A 6000-nucleotide genomic window follows, 5' to 3' on the forward strand; every position below is an offset into this window, starting at 1 on the left:
GGAGAGCGGGGGGGACCTCCGTCTCGGCTCTGTTCATTCCTGGACCTCCACGGGGGAAGAGGTGTTGAGGATGGCGGGCTCTGCCTGTGGGCTCCAGTCAGGAGCCCGGCCGGCCCAGCGCCCGCGGGGACCTGGTAGGGGAGGGCTTTTTCCTCTCCTCCGCCTCTGTGGACCCCCCCCCCCCCCACACACACACATCCCGGGACAGATGGGCCTCAGAAAGCCCCAGGAGGCCTCACGTCATGTGGTGCCCATCTGGCCACCCAGGGGAACGGAGGGGCCTCCGCCATTCTCTCCCCCTCTCCCAGGAGAGCAAACTAGCTCTCCTTAACCTCCAGGCCGGAGGTTCACAGCGGCGGTGAGCACGGGATACACTGAGCTCAGGGCTTACAGGATTAGGAACAGCCAAAGACTTGAGGCCCCAGTCCCGCTCCTCCCTGGACCAACAGCTAACATTCATCAGATTCTTCCTATGCACCAAGATACTCACGGGAAACCCTTGAAAGGCGAGTTCTGCTGTTTGTGTTGGTGGTTTTGCTTTTTCTGGGGGGGGGAGGGTGATACTGGGATTTGAACTCAGGGGCCTTGTGCCAGCATGTGCAGCCTTATTAGTTGAGATAGAAACTGTTTGCCTGGAGTCTCACCTCTCAGACTCCCTGGTTTCCTCTGCCTTCTGTATTGGGATTACAAGTGGGAGCCACTATATTGAGCCAGTTTTTTTCCTTTCTTTCAACAGTTCTGCTAGATCTTATCATGTTTAACTTTCAAAAAGACCTCACTATACATCTGCAACTTTTATGCCATCTCCCTCTTTTCCATACCTGTGCAGTTGGCATTCTTTTGCCAATGGAGGGTCTAGAAAATATTTTAGCAACTTAGCCTGCTGGCAGCAAAGGGCAGAGTCAGTCCTTCAAAAGCAGACCTGGGCACCTGTGGCTCACCCCTGTAATCCTAGCTTCTTGGAGGCTGAGATCTGAGGATTTGTTTTTTGCCAGTCCTGGGGCTGGAACTCAGGGCCTGGGCTTTGTCCCTGAGCCTCTTTGTGCTCAAGGCTAGTGCTCTACCATTTGAGCCACAGCAAAACTTCTAGATTTTTCTGTTTATGCAGTACTGAGGAATCAAACTCAGGCCTTCATGCATGCTAGGCAAACACGCTACCACTAAGCCATATCCCTAGCCTAAAGATCTGGGGATTTTAGTTTGAAATCAGTCCTGGCAGGAAAGTCTGTGAGACTTTTATTGTCAACTAACCAGCAAAATGCTGGAAGTGGAGCTGTGGCTCAAGTGGTAGAACACCAGATTTGGGCAAAAAAGCTGAGGGACAGTGCCCAGGCCCTGAGTTCAAGCCCTAGTACCGGCACACAAAAGTATGATAACAAGCCCCTCTCTACCGCACATGAAGGCTGAAAGAAAGATAATGGGAGGGAAACACGTTTTGTCAACAGCTTGCTACCCCAGACTGTGGTTCCATGAGCCCAGGACATACTTGTCAAGGCAGAGTCTGGAGTACGAGCTACTGGGTGGGCGTGTGGGGTCTGGAGGAGAGAGGCGTAGATTCAGCCTGGCGGCTGAGCCAGCTGGCCCCTGCTCTGTTGTCGCCAGAGTCCCAGAACTGCTCCTCTCTGTGAGGATTCCATGGCTAGGTCACAGAACTCCCCTCCCTGGGCCTGAGAAAGGCGGACTCCTGTCTCTGCTGGACCGGGCCGGGCTAGCGCAGAGGTGAAGAGCCCATCCCCACCCAGCCTGGCCCAGAGCAAGAGCCCGGCACTGGGGGTGGGGGGGGGGGGGCGGGGGAGTTGGGGCAAAGTCAGCCAACAGCGCTGACTGCCGTGGCCTGCTTGGAAGTAGCCGCTAAACCACCTGCAACTGAGGCAAGTTCCCGAACCGTCCGAACCTGCCTCCCCACCTGCAAAGCAGGGCAGAGCCCCGAGCGCCCGCCTCGCGACGGGCTAGCGGACTCACCGAAGGAAGGCGCTCACAGCAGAGCGTCTGGGGCGTGCTCCCCAACGCGGCGTGCGCTGCCACCGGCACTGTGAGGGGCTCATCTGGCGTCAGTTGTCAGGGCCCAAGAGAGGAACACAAAAGCCCTCCAGGACAGCTGGGCACTGGGGCTCACCCCGTCATCCTAGCGACTCAGGGGGCTGAAATCTGAGGATCACTGAAGCCAAGCTGGGCAGAGACAGCCACGAGACTCTTATCTTCAAAAGGCCAGAAGTACAACTGTGGCTTCAGTGGTAAGAGCACCTGCCTTGAGCCAAAGACCTAAGGGATAACACCCAGGCTCTGAGTTCAAGCCCCAGTCCTGGTGCCCATGCATGCCACACAAACCTTCTAGGCCAGACCCATCCTCCCAGGTGGCTCTTCTGTGCTGTGTCTGTGCTGGTGTGTCTGTCTGTCTGTCTTTGCATCCGTCTACCTGAGTATACACACAATGTATGTGCACACTGTATCTATGTCTCTGTGTGCATGTGTGTATCTGCGTAACTGTTTTCCTCAGGTGTCTGTGTGTGCGAGCGAGCCTTGGGAGGTCTCTGCATGTGACATGCTGGTGTTGAGTGTACACGTTTGTGGGAGTGGGTGTGTGTGCACATGTGCAAGCACGCGTGGCGGGGTGCAGTCGGCCTGCGGAGCCTGGGAGCGGCCCAGGAGGTGGCTTAGCCAGACCAAACAACTGCAGCGAGTCTGGACCCGGGCTCCGTCCTGACTGCTTGCATTCTTCCTCTCCTTGCTGGCTCTCTTCCCCCCGGCTTCCACTGGGGCTGGGAGGGAGGTCCTGGGAGGGAGGGACCCTCCCCCCCAAGCTCCTCCCTTCCGGAGCCCCAGCTCTGAGTCTTCTGCTCACTCTTAGCATCCTCCAGGTGTGAACCCAGCCCACATTCCCGCCCTGCCTTCCAGGTAAAGAAGGCTCCACTCAACTCTCCTGCCCCCCGGAGGCTCAAGGCAGAACCTTGCTGGATGGCTCACAGGGTTGCCTACAGCAAATGGGACTCCACCAGGAGCCTCACACGGGACCGTGGAAGGGGGGCAGTGGGAAGGAGGAGCCCTCTGAGCCTCACTCGCACTGTAAGCCAGGAGCCGCGGGAGTTCAGTCACCCCGGCCACCCCTGGGGGAGGCCGAGCCTGCCAGTGTGTAGATGAGGAGAATGGGACTCTCTGAAGCCCCTGAGCTAGCAGGGCCACCCCGCACCAAGAAAGCTGGACCTAAAGAATGCGATCGCTCGTCCTCGCTTCAGGGAGCCCAACCCGAAAGCTCACAGGGCTGTCCTGGAGGCAAAGCACCCTTCCCTACCAGAGTCCCCTACAAGTCAGCCATTCCTCCACCCAGGGCAGAGCGAGAGAATTACCTCAGCTCCGAGGACAATGAGGAGAGAAGGGCCACAGTGGGCCAAGAGCTTCTCCAGGACCCTACCACCTATTAGTGACAAGGTTGGGGCGGATCTAGCCCTGGGCTCCTTCCTTCTAACTGTTATTTCCCTTGGCCCTCCCCCCACCCCCCACCCCTGCCAAGGCCTGTATTTGAGCCATAGTTTGGTCCCCTCTGCCTGCTACAGGATAGGACAGAGAAAGAATGTGCCCGGGCTGGGTAGCAATGGCTCACACCTGTCATCCTAGCTACGCAGGAGGCTGAGATCTGAGGATCAACATTCTCAGCCAGCCAGGGCAGTAAAGTCCATGAGCCTCTTATCTCCAATCAACTACTCAGAAAAGGCTGGAAGTGGCACTGTGGCTCAAGGGGTAGATCACTAGCCTTGAGCAAAAGAAGCTCAGTTCAAGCCCCAGGACTGACACACAGAAAAAAAGAAGGTGCCCAAAAGTTGTCCTTCCTGCAGCAGGGTATTGGGGGGCTTGGGATCACGAGAGAGCAGCAAGGAGAAAGCAAGGTCAAGTAGACGGAGTGACGGGGGTACGCCTCAGGGTCCCTCACAACGCCGGCACCCTCCTGGAGGCCTCCCCTGGGGACCAGTCCTGTGTGGTCAGGAAAATGGCAGTGGGGTAGCCAGGAGGCTGGAACCTAAGGGAGTAAAGGCGGAAGCCACAGTAGCCTCGTAGCTGGCCTTCCAGTCCGGCAGCTCCCAGCCAGCGGAGGCGCGCTGAAGAACTTGACGTTCTTCACGTTCTCACCTGAACCCTTCCGCTTGGGACTCCAACTTCCATCCAGGATAAGCTGATCTTCCCCTCGGCGCTACTCACAACACCACCTGCCCCTCCTCACAGAGTGTGTGCACACGCACGCACACACACACACGCATGCACACGCACGCACATACACGCACACACACACGCACACACACACACACACACACACACGGTAGCAACTGGGCTTTCTACTCCGTAATCACAGAATTATAGGGCTGCTAACTGGTGGGGACCAAAAGATGGGCTACACAGCAGATCACATTGTCTGGCTCTAGACCGAACCAGCACACTTGAGCGCATGTGCAACGGTAGCAGTGTCGAGCCCACTCCACTGCTTAAATGCAAGTCCCCGAGGGGGGGGTTCTACTGACCCCCCATTCTAATTCACTTGCTTACACTGTGATTGTTTAATCTCTTCATTAATTTGCTATACTATTCAAACATTTTCCCCAGTGTTGGTCAAATAAGCACATTCCCGGTTAGAGCGACACAGGTAGATCGCGGGGCACGGTGGCACACGCTAGGCAGGTATATGAACCAGGCTTTGGAATTCCATCCTCGGGACAGGGAAACTGAGGCACGACGAGGAAGGCGTCTTCGCCGCCTCGGTGAGGCAGGGGCAAGGCCACCGCGAGAGCCAGCAAGCAAGGCGCAGCTTCAGGGGGACTCTGACCTTCCCACTGGCCGCAGAACTGGAGAGAGCACAGCCCAAGTTCCCCCAGGGGCTCCCCAGGAATCCCCAGACCTCGGGGCTGGGCCGGGACAGCCCCCTCCCCGTGGCCTCCCCGATGACAAGCTGTCCCCTGGCCGGTGCCGGGTCTCCTCACCTTCCAGGACTGCGGGATGGGGAAGGGATGGCTCTGAAGCACAGGAAAGCAGATGTGAAGGGGGACCTGCGATCACCCCTCGTTCTACTTCTCGGCTTTGCCCTCTGGGACACGGGTGGTGGGCGTGCAGGTATGAGAAGGCTGCAGTGAGAGGCACAGGGGAGGACAGGGAGCGGAAGAGTCCGCGCAGTGAGACCCCGGTCCCCGCGGCAGAGACGGCTCTGCCAAGGGTCAGCCAGCAGAGGACGACGGGAAAGGTGTCTGCGCCAGCCTTGGGCCGCGGGAGGCCGAGAGGGAGCCCCTCAGCCCTGGGAATGGCGACTCACTCAGACCTGCAGACGCGCGCACACGCACACGCACACGCACACGCACGCGCGGGCGGACCCCCCTCAGCCTTCCCGCGCAGCCCCTCGCCCACCCCGGGGCCCACGGCTCTGTCCTCCCGGTCCCGAGCCCCAGGCTTGGCGGCGTCCTTGCCCCGCTCGCTGCCTGGGAAACACATGTGGTTTCAGTTAGCAGCAGAGAGGGCATTTCCGTCCCAGACGGCGGAGCCCGCCGCGGGCCCAGACCCACCGGAGCCCACAAGGAGGGCTCTCCTGGCCCACGCTCCCCCGTGGCCATCCCGGAGGCGCCGATGCTCATCCCCCCCCCCCCCGCCCCGAGGGCCCTGCCGTCCTTCCCCACCATCGCCCTCTCACCTGGAGCGGGACTCGGCACGCGCCGCGGCGGGACCCGCTATGCCCGGCCTCCGTCCACGGCCCGCCGCCTGCCCGCCGCCTGCCCGCCAGCCTCCTGGCTCTGGCTGTCTCCCGCAGGCTGAACAGGATGGGAGGAGGGCAGGGTGTCAGGGGCGGGCGGGAGGGAGGGGAGGGGGCGTGTGGAAACGAAACTTTAATAACAGAGCCCCTTTTGTTCCCCGGCATATGGGATATTTCATACATACTGAAGACATTAGCCGTCTATATTTTTAAGAGCTCGGGCTAAAGGATGAATAAATACAGCCCATATTCTGCTCAGCAAACACACACACACACAC

General features: G+C 59.1%; 1 protein-coding gene across 1 annotated transcript in view; it reads right to left on the reverse strand.

Moving 5' to 3' along the window:
* LOC125345125 (synaptopodin-like) overlaps nucleotides 1-5747 on the reverse strand; it is a 49338-nt gene extending 43591 nt beyond the window's left edge. Inside the window, 1 exon segment of the mRNA XM_048337367.1 lies at nucleotides 5663-5747. The gene's annotated coding sequence lies outside the window, so the exon portion shown is untranslated.
* Nucleotides 5748-6000: the final 253 nt, after the last annotated feature.

This window comes from Perognathus longimembris, unplaced genomic scaffold (assembly GCF_023159225.1).
Source record: "Perognathus longimembris pacificus isolate PPM17 unplaced genomic scaffold, ASM2315922v1 HiC_scaffold_5321, whole genome shotgun sequence".
Classification (NCBI taxonomy): Eukaryota; Metazoa; Chordata; class Mammalia; order Rodentia; family Heteromyidae; genus Perognathus; species Perognathus longimembris.